This window comes from Barbatula barbatula, assembly GCF_947034865.1.
Source record: "Barbatula barbatula genome assembly, chromosome: 19".
In the NCBI taxonomy this organism is placed as follows: domain Eukaryota; kingdom Metazoa; phylum Chordata; class Actinopteri; order Cypriniformes; family Nemacheilidae; genus Barbatula; species Barbatula barbatula.
This window is the reverse complement of record NC_136782.1, coordinates 3116795-3130271: the sequence shown is the minus strand read 5'-3', so window position 1 is coordinate 3130271 and position 13477 is coordinate 3116795. Positions and strand designations below refer to the sequence as shown.

Below are 13477 nucleotides of genomic sequence, written 5' to 3'. Positions count from 1 at the left end.
ATATTTCTTGGAACAAAACACTGTAATGATTAATGTTTATAAGATAATCTAATGTTGGTACTGATGTGATATGATGTGACACAACACAACATCACCATCAGTTCAGTCATCACTGGTAATAAAACACAGGTAATAAAATTCTCTTCTCATCTCTTTTCTTTTCATCTCTCCTTCTTTCTTCTCTTATTGCTCTTCTCTTCTCCTTGTCTTACATTAGTCTCTTTCTTTATATTCTCATCTCATTCAGCTACATGCTTTTAGATACCACAAACAAATGATGATGATAAAAGCAAAGTGTGCATTTCTTTTTTCTCTTGTTATTGTCTGAGAAACAACTATATACATCGTACCACAATCATCACCCTATCTCTTTCTCTCTCTCACTCTGTTGTCATGGCTACAGGTGGCATTACTACAGCATCCCAGAAGCCCTTGAAAAGACGAGAGATGCCCTTTTGAGATGACTGACACTGGAACAAACTTCATATCTGGTGAGTGTCAATCGTTCACAATAACACGCATCCTCCCTCTTTCTCTTTTTTCTCTCAGGCTTTTGATTTTCAGGGTTTTCCATATTTGTGAACATAGCATCTGTTTTCAGTTCTCTTGCCATTGGAATTCTGGCAAATATGGGTTTGATACGTGCGGAAGGACTTTTGCAGTTAATGTGGCCTTAGAGAAAAGTCGAATAGAGGAGAGTCTGATGTTTGGAATGGATTCTGATGTTATCCTGTAAGTGGTCTGTGGTGGAGAACAGAAGACAGTCAGACAGTTGGAGGTTGAAAGCAGTGACATCATATTTGACCTCTACTTCTCCGTCATCATCATCTTTAATGGATTACAACAGAAGGGCTAATCATCTCTGGGAATAGAGCAAATATAATCTATACAGAAGTGATACTTGCCACAGGTTTCGTGTTGTTGCATTTGTGTATACAGCATTTTGTGCTCTTTTTCCTCCATGCAAAGCTGAATGTAGAACCATAGCAGGTATGTAATGGGTTGCTATAAAATATCTTAGAAGTTAGTTCGGGCTAGCCGGATCCAGTTACATTTAAAGGCATACATAAAGTTTATCAAGTCTGCACTACCCATGTATTGATTCTAAACTTTGGTTTTAAATTGGTCATCCCTTCTCTGCCAAGATCTTCTAGCAGATTAACATGGCATCATAATCTTCATTAATAAAAGATCTGCTGTTGCTTTAACTTTGACAGATAGTGTTGCATTAGCCGATTTATAGGTCGACAAGGTCTTTATCTTTTGATATCAGCAAACCTGGCTAATAACTTTAAAGTACAAGGCGTATAATGTGTAACTCCAGGTCTCTCTCATCTGACAGATGATGTTGTTTAGGTGGACAGGCGCTTGTCCGCTTCCTACACCAGTCATGAAGTATTCATTACCTGCTTCAACACACAACAGCTTATTGTATTATTCATAGCAAAAGCTAACAAGTTTATTCTCTACAATATCACTAGAAGGTTCTCACCAAGGTGATGGAAACAATCATATATGTGCATTTATAATGAGCTTCATTAATACATGCCCTAAAATGCATGCATCCGAAAGTGTTGGATTGATATTGGCTTTCTTTACCACTCTGTGCAGTTGTGTGTGTGTGCGCGCACTGAATCCTTTGTTCTGCCGTCTTGCCATTAATCTTTAATGTGGAAATTAGTGGACGTTCTGATGTAAAAAGAAAAATGCAGCGCTCTTGCAGTGAATGTTCAGATGTATAAAGAAATGCAGCACTCTTGCAGTGAATGTTCAGATGTGTAGAGAAATGCAGCACTGTTGCAGTGAACGTTCTTCTGTGTAGAGAAATTAATGGTTGAGTGGTGTTTTGACCTACTACTACGCCGTCTCACAGTCACAAAGTTTCCCTGCTGCGGGGGATCTTCAACCGGAACTGAGCTGTGCGCTCTAACGTTGCTCGCATCCAAAGTGTTTTCTATGGTCCTTACACTCTTACTATCCTCAGATTAAGATTGGATGCGAGACTCTAATTCTAAAATCTTCTTCCTAACCATTTTCCTGTATTTATCGCATGTAAAACCCTGGCCGCTGACAGAGAAGGCTAAGCTAAACATATGACATGATGTGCAACTAACCATAATAGGAGCAGAAGCCAAAATTTACCGGGTTTGAAAAATAATTCCGATTTACCAAGGTTGTTCGATGAATTGTAGTATATACGCTTAAAAGAGAAACAGTTAGCACACAAGACAAACTAGAAAGCAAGATGATATTCCACAGTGAAAACGGAAAGCAAGCTAGCACTGTAAATGCTATGCTAACGGCGTTGAGTGAACTATTATTTTGGTTCAGAATCTTCAAATAAACCATATGGACATGGTTATTGAGATATCAGGATAAGTTAGCAATGACAGTGATAAGTAACGATAATATAATACACTAATATCAAAACGAAGTGCTTAGGATACAAACAAACTGCCGGCAGCGATGCAGACAGAAACCAGAACTGATGTGTAGAGAAATGCAGCACTGTTGCAGTGAATGTTCTGACGTGTAGAGAAATGCAGTATTCTTTCAGTGAGAGTTTTGATGTAAGGAGAAGAAATGCAGCACTATTGCAGTACATTTTCTGCAGGTAGAGAAATGCAGCACTATCGCAGTGAATGTTTTGACGTGTAGAGAAATGGAGAACTATTGCAGTGAATGTTCTGACATGTAGATAAATGCAGCATTCTTGCAATTATCGTTCTGATGTAAAGAGAAGAAATGTAGCACTCTTGCGGTGGATGTTTTAAATATGAGAGATGATTGATATCATGGCTAAAAGCTTTTTCTTTTTTCAGTGCCAAGACTCTAAATCACAGTGTAGGAGCTGGTTTCTTTGTGTTGGCTTTCATTGTGTGAGCTCACCAATAGAACTCAAAATAGAACTAGTTATGATATCAGTACAAGATAAACAAAGACAATATGAATGAAACATATCAGTACAAAAACGACTATAATGAAGCTTGAGTGTTGCTGGGTATTCTGGATGGATGGTCACTAGTGTATTTACAGTGTTTTTGAAGATGTGAGGGGTTCTGGATGGCCTGTAGACTGTTGCTTCATGGCTTAAAGTACGTGTAACGCAGGGTGTCCGCAGGGTCTTAAAAATTATTAAAAGGTGATAAATCAATTTACAGAAAATTAAGGGCCATTTTCAAATATATTAAATTGTATATCATCATTTCATGTTTGTCCAAAGTGGTCATATGCTAAAGTTTCCCTGAATTTAATCATTGCGTAGGCGAATAGTGGGAGGTCCATTTACACTCGGTTGTTATATACTGTATATACCACTGATGACGTCACGTCTTTGTTACTCTTTCAGATTGACCACAAATGAATGTGTGCTCCAGTGCTGCTAGTTGCCACACAAGTGAATTCATTATATTAATCAAATCACATCAAATGTCAAAAGTGCTATCGTTGTTTTTTTCTGACAATTAAAGGCAGAAATCATCAGTGTGTGATGAATTCCATTTAAGATGTCAGTGTGATTTCTAGTGTTTGTGAGAGTTATTCTCTGTGTCGGCTCGGCAGGGGTCACGCTGTCAAACCCTTCATCTTCATTATAAAATAATCACAATTAATTGTGCATGCAGAAATTACATCTTTCTGATTTACTGCATGTGAAAAATCTCTCCGAGCTAACATACCAGGTGTTTTTTTGAGGTCAAAAAAGTTTTTAAACTTGTGCAGTAAAAACACTACCTTTCAACATTGTGATGGTGTTTTTCTTTGTTGTGTTGTTTGTGACGGTAAGGTAATTGGTTATCTCAGACTTATGTCCCGTGGCGTGTGAAAAGCGTTTCGAATCAGTCACCATTTCAAAAAGCTACGCTAGCTGTCTATGACAGTCAGTAGAAAAATTTGAAGCGGATCTATTGTGTCCCGTAAGGAGCCTTCTTGATGGATAGTAGTGGCCTTGAACAACCTCTGCTAACTTTTATTTAATTATTCATCCCGATGGTAATCAATATTTTACAAAGCCTTCCGATGGGACACTTACGATACAATTCACATCGTGTCCCTACCAAATAAAACATTTCTTGCCTTTGGCTTTATTAGAGATGTTGTCCTTATTCTCTAAAATGGAGGACTCATCTCTCTATCATAGGGAACACATTAAACAGCTCATGAAACTAGAGGCCGGCTGGTGGATTGAAGTGTAAGGCTGCTGTGTTTCCTGTCCAGCACACATAATGCCGCAGAAGTGAGATTATAGGAACAGAAATGCACGTCAGCCCTGTCATGTGGGTCAGATTGAATTATTTTTATAGTATAGTAAAAGTGCAGTAATCATATCTTTTGGCATATTAATTATTGGAATAACCACAGTTTTTCATGTTGGTTGGAAATCTCTTTTAATCCTGATAGCAATCAAGAAGTATAGTGGTCAAATAATATTTTTATAATCACATATCATCTGTGAAAGGCATAGGACCAAAAAACATTACCCACTCAAAACGTTCTGTCCGAAAGCTGTGACTGGCCATGTGCACATTTTCAGCCAACGTATTTTGCATACCACTGCACACCCGGTCCATGCAGACATCTAACGTCATCAGCGTCGCAGCGCGCTCACATCCACGCGTGTCAATGTACGGAGAATGACGGACAATCAGCAACAACTTTACTGCGGTACCGATAACAAGTAAATCTAAAAAACGAAAGTCCGTTTTTGAGAAAGCAGAGACGAAGTGGTTAGAGAGTTGGGCTTGTGATCAGAAGGTTGCTGGTTCAAATCTCAGTGGCAGCAGGTCATGACTGAAGTGCCCTTGAGCAAAGGCACCTTACCCCTGATTGCTCTGCAGTAATGTGCCACTGTATAAAACTACTTGTAAGTCGCTTTGGATAAAAGCGTCTGCCAAATGAATAAATGTAAATGTAAAACATCATATTTCTTTCATACAGCTGCAAACTGTTAACCCAACATTCCTTTAGAAACTCAAGCACTCAACAAAGCCAGAGCTGAAATCTCAGCATCATTAAAGCTGTTTCACTCCTGCGTGTCATTTGACAGGTTTTACTTCACACCGTTGCTGAGTCTTACCGTGGTATTTCATCATGCGGGCAGCGGATGCTGACTGTGTGTTCGGGAGGTGGCCGAGCTCGCTTTCAAAATGTCATGTGTTAACAAATCCAAAACAAATGTGTTAAATGTGCGGCGCGTTGACGCTTACAGACTCATGGATGATAACGGTGGTGTTCACCAGCTGTCACCGTTGCCTCATTACGATTCTGACATCAGTGACAGCCAATCACAGCGAGAGAAACTCACAGTAACAGTAAGCAGGCGGAGTGGATGATTATTATGGATTAATTCCTGTGGGTTGGATTTTGTTTCATGTAAACACAGTGACATCACATACTCTTCCTGGAGGTATTTTACCAAGACTGGAAACTACTCTGCACAGTCTCAGGGTTTAAATGTTCACAAACTGTAAGTTTAACTTGTTAATGACATTCTCTTCGTGGTCTCTACGTATTGTTTTTGAAATGGTGACTGATTTATAGCTCTGATATATCTCTGGACTGAACGCTGTAGTGTTAGATGAGAGATGACCACAGAGACGGTTGGAGATATTAACGCTAACTCACCTCATTGAAGTGAGATCACAGATGCCCTGCGGGTCGGCCAGGGTGACCATTTTCAGTTTAATAACTAAAGACGGGTGTGAGGGTGCGACTGAGTCTGACTTACAGAATCCTGCATACAGATAATGATATTTCAAGGCCCCGTTTTATATATATTTATTTTAGTGTGAATATATTCTAGTGCTTAAATTATAAAGATAAATGGTTTTGAGAGCTCAGATATGTCTTAGGACTGAAGTCATGTGAGCTGTTTACCAAAAACATTGTAGCACATCACAAACATACTCCCACATTAGAAAGTGTTCAGTAGGCAGCATTGTGGTGGGATTAGTATGTTCAAGTAATATTATTTTAAATAATCATAAAGATTTAATAATTGATAATTTTGGCCATTATTTGTGCATTTTGTATTTGTATGCTTATTCAAGTTTTGCCTAATTCGCTTAGCATCATTAGTCATGCTGTGTTTAAATATAGTTAGATATTAGTTTAACATGTGAAGAGCAATTCACATGACATGAGTTATGAGGTTTCATGTCAGTACAGACTGAAGATTCTGTTTTAATTAAAACGTGGTCGCCTGCCAGACTATTTGGACCAGATTTTATCCGCTTCAGTTCAACAGCTCTCAACACCTATGATGAAACCATAAACACACAGAAACTTGGAATAAGAGCAGAACATAGATGTTTAATGGAGCTCTGGACGCAGAGAAGCTGATAATTGAAACGAGAGCAACGCTGTTGCCTTACAGTTTATTTATTACAGAAATAAAACATTCAGCCAGTCGAAATGTTAACTCCGTATGTATAGTTCTGATGTGAGTGGCTCACATCAGAGCGCACAGTGATTCTGAGGTGATGGTTTCGAGGGAATTGCTATGTGGTTGAAAACCAAAGGGTCTGTGTGTTTGTAGGCAGGATTTCTCGTCTCCTGTGTAAAAGAGGCCAAGCGACAACGCACCACATCGCCTGACCTGAAGGTAAAAAAACTAGAAACATGCATATCTGAGCAGAGAAACGGTCCCTTCTTATTTTTTTACAGCACGCTGAGAGAAAAACTTTATGGTGGTTGGTGTCTGGTGTATTTTCCTTCAAAAGTGTAAAAACAGAGGTGATCGTGTTTTGAGGAACAGTCATCGCAGTTCATAATAATGTCACAGCAGTACATTCCTTCTGTAGTTCTGTACATGCACCATCAGCACAGTAACATAAAAGACTAATATTCTTTGTGAAATCTGTTAGCAGTTAAAGTAATGAGCAGATAACCAGACAAAACTGAATGATGAAACTGTTTTGATGTGAAGTGATTTTAAATGGCTTCCAGATGGGGTTTAACAGTAGTGCGATGTCATGACCATCTGTCGATAGAATTTGTGATGTCATACACATTTAAAAGTGAAGAGCTGATGACATGACCATTTTTCAGTGCTGATGATGTGTGATGTCAGGATACGTGGTGGTGTTTATAAGTAAGATGTGTGATATTGTCCTCAGTTTGTGATGTTATAATCATTTGAGACAACACCCATACACACCACTTTCATTGATCTGGCTTAGCCCAAGACTTCAGCTATGATGGTAAATAATGTATCTGTATGCTTATTGAAACAGTAAAGGATACTTCTATTCTTCTGGACTTTTTTGCGTACTAAAAGGAAAAAATGTGTAGGCCTATGTACAATATAGCCTACAATTGAATACAATATTCTATTGATTAATCAAACATAGATTGTAAATATGCGAGGAGGTCGATCTTTCCCCTACATTATTTCTGAGCTTTGGCTAATGGAGGCCTAACATGCTATTACAGCCATTGTGCCTTCTTTATACTGTTAAACGTGCTGGGTCTTCGAGACAAGGATCCTATGGTTTTATTGGCCATTCTCCTGGAAGAGCACGCCCATGAATGAACCAAAGAGCGAGCTGAAGAGCACGCCCATCAGCGTGTTTTTAGCTGGAGAAGCCATGGTGAGCACCGTGCGTAATAGTGTATTGTAGTGATTTTAGCAAATAGAGCTAAGTTTGGCATCAAAGACATGTGTTTTGGATGTGAGGGGGAAAGGACTTGGTGTCAGGTTTCAAAATGACCCGGTGTCACGACAGCAGTGGATGACCAGAGTTTGTATTTCCCGAAAAACAACAGAGTTGCGAACATTATTTTGTTTGTGAACGTCATTTCAAATACGATTAGTTCTCAAACGAGTACCAGTTTTACTCTGGATTTTCAAGTCGCTTGCAACTGAATGACGGAGCGGTGCCAACGATAAAATTTTCTAACTATAATGGATATGAAATTATGGCTTTTAAAGTTTTCCCAATATATACAGTTATGGCACTGGATTTCAATTGTGTTGTAATCTTTTACATGAGCTTTTACAAGCGATACATGCCATGCCATTGTAATGCACCCAAGGCATTTAAACCTTTTAAAAACGGGCAAATTCAGAAGACAATTAAATCATTATGTTTGGTGATTTATATGATTTTGAAATAGTGGCAAAGCTAACAAGGAATAATGATGTTTACCATATAGAGACGTCCATCTGTAGTCGTTGCTGCTGTGGTTCTTGTTCTACTACAGACTCGGGTCCGATTCTGGATCATATATGTTAGGCTCGATCAAACTGTAAGCCATAGTTAACTTTATGACAACAACAAAACTTTTTGGAACAGTATTTACATCCATGCAACAGCTGGCGGACGTCACGCAGAGGCTGCGTGTACTGGTCTTTATCTCTGCCCATTGGAACGCCCCTGGGAGGTCGGCTTTCTTCGGAAATAATCGTACAGCTGTATCTGTCTGCTGTCAATGTGAGAAAACTAAACACTTTATTATGAGATAGGAAGAACGCAATACTACTCTAAAGGTGCTGAAGATTAACAATAGATTTGCATAACCGGCTTATTTAACCCCTCCTTTAAATCAAGGTTAAAAGTGTTTGTAAAACGGTTTTGGTAGTCAAGTCAAGTCAGCTTTATTTATATAGCGCTTTTTACAATTTTCATTGTTACAAAGCAGCTGTACAAGAAAAAATGACTATAAGTAAAACATAAAAGGTTATGGAATTCAAAACACAGGTCAAATATCAGACACACAATAAATTCCTATATGCAGTGTTAATTAAATAAGACTACCAAATTCTAGCAGCCCCCCCGGCCAGGCAAAACAGTGCAAAACAGTATGCAAACGGTGGCGAGGAACCCAAAACTCCATTGGAGGAGAAAAAAAACCTCGGAGGGAAACCAGGCCTAACCAGGGGATTCCAGTTCCCCTCTGGCAAAAACTGCAGCCTCTGCACAAGCTCAACAGTGCTTGCACAACAAGGCGAAAATAAAAAAAAATTAGATTTAAAATTATCATTAATAATCTAATAGTGGCTGAAGTTTTGTAGGGACGTCACTTCCTTCGTCCAGCATTTGTCAGGTCTAGGAATGGATTGCGCCCTGCCCGCTCCGCTCTTGTAACCTTGGAACAATGAGACAAGACTGGCTGAGAGTAGAGTACTGTTCTGCACTCTTTGATGCAACAAATGCATCAGTTGTTATTGGAAGTGTCCCTGGTTCCGGTTGATCTAACTAGTGCAGCCTAGATCTATGAAATACTTATATTATGATAATCTAGTGTATGCAAGATTAAAAAGATGCGTCTTTAGTCTAGATTTAAACTGACAGAGTGTGTCCGCCTCCCGGACATTGCAGGGAAGACTGTTCCAAAGTTTAGGCGCTAGATAGGAAAAGGATCTGCCGCCTGCACTTGATTTTGGTACAATGTGTATTGTGAAAATCTATACAGATTAATTGAATTGTAATTTTTTAGTAGAATGTGTGCTTTTAAACCCATTTGTTGTCTTATTTAGACCTCTGGACTATAAAGCACATAGTCACTGATCACTTTGCAACAATATCCCCTTATTAAGTCACTTGTGAATGTTAAATAACTGACTTTCAAACAGCCAGCTGTTGCCTCGCTGAACATTTAACACAGTCAGCTTTCAGGATATTAGATTCAGTTGAACATCTGGTGTATGTGGTAGAGCTTGAAACAGTCTGGATATCGAGAAGATTGTTATTAAACCGGTTGCTTCGCACAGTTTGTGCATCAAGTTCACTTTAATGTGAAAATCTCTCTCTGACTTCATCAGAATATTTCTAAATATAAGAAAAATAGACATCAAATTTCACTTAAGTATAATTTTGGCTAGATACTTTCATTTTTATTTTAAGTGCTTCTCAGTACTTTTTATAGTCACTAAAATGTGTGATGTCTCGATCAGGCAGTGGAATGTGTGATGTCACGATCTGACTGTGGAATATGTGATGTCACGATCTGGCAGTGGAGTGTGTGATGTCACGATCTGGCTGTGGAATGTGAGTTGTCGCGAACTGGCAGTGGAATGTGTGATGTCACAATCCGGCAGTGGAGTGTGTGATGATATGATCTGGCTGTGAAATGTGTGATGTCACGATCTGGCAGTGTAGTGTGTGATGTCACGATCTGGCTGTGGAATGTGAGTTGTCGTGAACTGGCAGTGGAATGTGTGATGTCACAATCCGGCAGTGGAGTGTGTGATATCATGATCTGGCTGTGGAGTGTGTGATGTCACGATCTGGCAGTGGAGTGTGTGATGTCACGATCTGGCTGTGGAATGTGAGTTGTCGCGAACTGGCAGTGGAATGTGTGATGTCACGATCCGGCAGTGGAGTGTGTGATATCATGATCTGGCAGTGGAATGTGTGATGTCACGATCCGGCATTGGAGTGTGTGATGTCACGATCCGGCAGGGGAGTGTGTGATATCATGATCTGGCTGTGGAATGTGTGATGTCACGATCTGGTAGAGCTTGAAACAGTCTGGATATCGAGAAGATTGTTATTAAACCGGTTGCTTCGCACAGTTTGTGCATCAAGTTCACTTTAATGTGAAAATCTCTCTTTGACTTCATCAGAATATTTCTAAATATAAGAAACATAGACATCAAATTTCACTTAAGTATAATTTTGGCTAGATACTTTCATTTTTATTTTAAGTGCTTCTCAGTACTTTTTATAGTCACTAAAATGTGTGATGTCTCGATCAGGCAGTGGAATGTGTGATGTCACGATCTGACTGTGGAATATGTGATGTCACGATCTGGCAGTGGAGTGTGTGATGTCACGATCTGGCTGTGGAATGTGAGTTGTCGCGAACTGGCAGTGGAATGTGAGTTGTCGCGAACTGGCAGTGGAATGTGTGATGTCACAATCCGGAAGTGGAGTGTGTGATATCATGATCTGGCTGTTAAATGTGTGATGTCACGATCTGGCAGTGGAGTGTGTGATGTCACAATCCGGCAGTGGAATGTGTGATGTCACGATCCGGCAGTGGAGTGTGTGATATCACGATCCAGCAGTGGAGTGGAGTGTGATGTCACGATCCGGCAGTGGAGTGTGTGATATCATGATCTGGCTGTGGAATGTGTGATGTCACGATCTGGCAGTGGAGTGTGTGATGTCACGATCTGGCAGTGGAATGTGTGATGTCACGATCCGGCAGTGGAGTGGGTGATATCACGATCCAGCAGTGGAGTGGAGTGTGATGTCACGATCCGGCAGTGGAGTGTGATGTCATGATCTGGCAGTTGAATGTGTGATGATTTCTGTGGGTTTTTGTGGTTTTGATAGTAACGTACAGTCACAGCTGTGTGTGAAGCTACTGGGCATAAAAGAGTGGGGACAAAAATCTTCATTCGATCACTATTAATCACTTGGCTACTGGTGTTCCTCATGTTAGGAACAAGCTAGAAGATGTAGTGGATGAGGTTCATCGCACAGGGAAGCTATGAGCGGACGATTCGCCTCGACACATCATCATTCAGTTTTTGACACTCCCTGCACTATGATATCATCTGGACACAAGCCAAGAACTCCATCTACCATCAAGAGATCAAAGAATCTCTAACCAGGACAGAAATAAACGCTGACCTCTGCCTGTACAGAGGGAGGAGAAAGACATTTTCAACAGGCCTTGCTTATATCTACAACAGCAAACATTCATCTTAGCTAGTGAATTATATATATATATGGTATACATACCATGGATATGAAGATATGCTGAATATGTAAGTCTTTATTTCAACCTGATACTTGCCCTGTTTTACCACATTGTTGTAGTGACCACCTTCCTTTTTCCATTAAAATGAAAATACATTAAAACACACAAATGAAAAACATTGTGGGGCATTAAGCCTGTAGGCACTTTTAAATGGATCTGTTGTTATTTTGGTTTGTATTTTTCTAAAACTCCTCTGTCGTTATCATTAGCATTGGGCGTGCTGGTTCTGCTCTACCGACGCTCAGATTCCTCATCACAACACCACGGGACTCCAGCTAAAGATGCTCCAGTTGGGCTGTATGTGGGATGAGCTCAGCCCTGCGTCTCTACAAGCCTCCTCATTAACAGAAGCTAAATTACAGTGGAGGCTCGTTTCTGTGAAGAGTGCATTTTGGGTGACTTTACTTATATTACGCAGGAATAAGAACACTTATTCCTTCCACTTGCAAAGATTTAAATTAAAGTTGGAAACGGAACACATAAGTTCAGAAACATCGTGCTTGGAGTATGTACAGTGTTTTAGGGGGGAGGACAGATGGTGCTTAGCAGAATGTGTGTGTGATGTCATAGCCATTTGGAACAAGGATGTGTAGGTAACTGTATGCGGAAATGTGTGCTGTTTGGCAGTTAAAAAAGGAAGGAATGATGGTCATATTTAGAAGTAATGTAGATTGTGATGTCAGTCATTTGGTAGTAAAATGTTTGATGTCATTATCGTTTTGCAGCACAATGTGTGTTGTCATTGTCCATTGGCAGCAGGATTTGTGATCGTTGATCAAAGGTTTGGCCCTTACAAAAATATAATTCAGACTGTTGAAGCATAACTTGATGTTTTCTGTTCAAGTCATTTGATTCCAGACACAGCAAATTTTGGTTAAACATTAGAAATGCTTTCTCACTCGGATGATGTGATGAGGTGATGTGTGTTACACGGGTGTAGATAATATTGATCTTCTTCAAACTGTCAGAGCAACATCAATATCAGGCCACGATGCTTTTTTCTGATCTATATAAGAGAACACATACACGAACACTCAACTAATCTGACACTTTCAAACATCACCAGGTGTATGTGTTACTATCTCGCCTGTTACTTTGTGTAAATTAACCAAAACTAACACACACCCTTACCTCTCTCTCTCTCTCTCTCTCTCTCTCTCTCTCTCTCTCTCTCTCTCTTTTTGTATTAACCTGTTAAACTCTAAATTACGTCATAAAAGTATCCCCTCAATGTTTACATGTATTTCTGTAACTCTTAATATCATATGTGGTATTATTTGAAAGCTTAGAGTCTCTAGTTTCTGGAAAAGTCCACCATTTTGCCATTTATCGTACATAAAATAACTTATTTTTGCTGAAATTGATCATATTCCAACGTCACAGCCCCTTTAAAAGCAACATTTTTCATAACATGTTCAGGTTATATACTCTATCAAATGGAAGCTCTTATTCTACAGAATATAGATCTACAGCTGGATTTATTGATATTTTACCACAGATCGAATGCAAGTCGAATTAATTTTGTATGTATGAAATTGATATTTGTAAACAAACAACGCATCCATTGAATATCTAAGCTAATAACTGCCTCCCACCATTACACTTAGCCACAAATGCAAAATAATATTTTTTGTTAGGTTGTATTCTACAAAATAAAGGCATGCCTACCTCTTTTCGTGGTTTTAAAAGTAACATTTCTGCTTCCAATGTCTCCCATCAACGTGCTGCGTCAAAGTGACAAAAATGCTTGGATAGTTAAAACTGA

At 39.5% G+C, this 13477-nt stretch overlaps 1 protein-coding gene across 1 annotated transcript in view; it reads left to right on the top strand.

Moving 5' to 3' along the window:
- The first annotated feature begins 403 nt into the window (after positions 1-403).
- lrfn1 (leucine rich repeat and fibronectin type III domain containing 1) overlaps positions 404-13477 on the top strand; it is a 36634-nt gene continuing 23560 nt past the window's right edge. The window contains exon 1 of the mRNA XM_079480716.1: positions 404-491. The gene's annotated coding sequence lies outside the window, so the exon portion shown is untranslated. The remainder of the gene's footprint in view (positions 492-13477) is intronic.